The sequence below is a fragment of the Palaemon carinicauda genome, chromosome 16, assembly GCF_036898095.1.
Source record: "Palaemon carinicauda isolate YSFRI2023 chromosome 16, ASM3689809v2, whole genome shotgun sequence".
Lineage (NCBI taxonomy): Eukaryota > Metazoa > Arthropoda > Malacostraca > Decapoda > Palaemonidae > Palaemon > Palaemon carinicauda.
Window position 1 is genome coordinate 8808798 of NC_090740.1, and position 2500 is coordinate 8811297.

The window sequence follows — 2500 nt, forward strand, 5'->3', positions numbered from 1 at the left end:
CCATTCCAGCACTAGGGCCTGTTTAAAATCTATAATGGCATGCCAGGACTCTTTATCATATTCCCAGTACTTCCCCAGGATCTGCCTTACAATAAATATTTTGTCTATGGTTGATCTAGACGCTCTAAACCCTGCTTGGTAATCTCCTAATATGGTCTCACTATGTCTCTTCAGTCTATTATATAATAGTTTAGCTACAATCTTATATCCAACAGTTAAGAGACAAATATATATATATATATATATATATATATATATATATATATACATATATATATATATATATATATATATATATATATATATATATATATATATATATATATGTATATATACATATATATACATATATATATATATATATATATATATATATATATATATATATATATATATATATATATATATATATATATATATAACCACTAAAATCAAAATCTAATATCCACCCCAGCGAAAGACTACATTAAAATAAAAAATGAAATGAAAAAGGGCAACAACCCGGAGACAGTTTGAACGCTAACAATAGCTATGTATATTTACCAGCCATGGCAGAAACGTGGAAAATATGCAAATAAAAAAATAAGGTTCCCGGTAGAGCCAAATTCTGTTGCAGTGGAAGTTTTTCAGGACTCCCAGTCAAACTGTTCACGAAAGACTGATTACTTTGTCATGGTGTTAGTTTCAACGTTGAGTTTGACGTTGAGCTTCCTTTGGGTCTGAATGCAAACTTTCTATTATTATTATTATTATTATTATTATTATTATTATTATTATTCTTATTATTATTGGCTAAGCTACAACCCTAGTTGGAAAAGCAAGATGCTATAAGCCCATGGGCCCCAACAGGGAAAATAGCCCAGTGAGGAAAGGAAACAACGAAAAATAAAATATCAAAAACAGCAACAACATTAAAATAAATATTTCCTATATAAACTATAAAAACTTTAACAAAACAAGAGGAAGAGAAATTAGATAGGAAAGTGCCCGAGTGTACCCTCAAGTAAGAGAACTCTATCCTAAGACAGTGGAAGACCATGGTACAGAGGCTATGGCACTATCCAAGACTAGAAAACAATGGTTTGATTTTGGAGTGTCCTTCTCCTAGAAGAGTTGCTTACCATAGCTAAAGAGTTATAAATCTAATTTTATAAATTGGGATTAAGTATTTTTTGACATGAGTACAAATATCAAAAATAATTATGGTTTTTTGAAGGAATTCTTTAGGTTATAAATATAATTTCATAAGTTGGAATTAGGTATTTTTGACATGAGTAAAAAAAACCGAGAATAATTATAGTTCTTAAAGGAATTTTTAGGTTATTACTATGCATTTCCTGGAATATTTTCGGATAAAATCCTTCGGATATGGGTCACATTCCGGAAATAGGTATTTGAAGCCACAGCCTAATTGCCAAAAATATGCAGTAATGTTTAATGTGAATAATAAAGGCACTTACCAGAGTAAATATAAGAAATTAATAGGGTTACTTAGCTAAATTTAGACGCACCCAGAGAGAGGCTATGACTTCAGACGTAATACCCAGTAAACTTTCCCATTCACAATAGTAAACACGCCGATAACAGGCGGAGGACAGCAGACCATTCATACGTCAAAGCCAATCTGTTCTACGTGACTGCTGTCTAGTGCTTCACTTCACTTAAGTGTATTGGGTAGCTGTTTGTGTGTCTTCATTCATAAAGTGGCTATACGACTGGAGTGTATAGTAACTACGTCATACTACAGTAGAGTATCAATGAGTGGGAGGGCCTTCAGTAATAACGTCTACATAGTCTCTCTCTGGGTGCGTCTGAATTTAGCTAAGTTACACTTAGATTTACTCTAGCAAGTGCTTTTAGTATTCACATTAGACATTATTGCATATTTTTGCCAATTAGCCTGTGGCTTCAAATACTTATTTCCAAAATGTGACCCATATCCGATGTTTTGGTAGGATTTTATCTATCCGTTTTTAAAATTTGATGAAAATCGGGCAGGAGGTTTCGACGTAATCGTGGTAATAGACAAACAGATACATTATTATTATTATTATTATTTATTATATTATTATTATTATTGCTAAGCTACAACCCTAGTTTGAAAAGCAGAATGCTACAAGCCCAGGGGCTCCAACAGAGAAAATAGCCCAGTGAGGAAAGGAAACAAGGAAAAAATTAATATTTTAAGAGTAATAATAAAATAAATATCTCTTATGTAAACTATAAAACCTTTAACAAAAGGAAGAGGTAATAAGGTCATCCTAGAAAAACTTGTCAGTTTTTAAGTTTCTTTTTCTATCTTGTAACATATCCAACCCCACAACAAATCATCCCTTTCAAAGTGAGAAATAGAAACCATTTGTAAATGTCGATCAAGTAACTGAAGCGCTTCTTTAGGTATACAGACAAGCTGAGTTTTGCAAGGGGAAAACAGAAGAGACCCGAGAGAGTTTTTATCCCGAGTAAAACGAAGACAGATTACATAGGATATTGAATACAG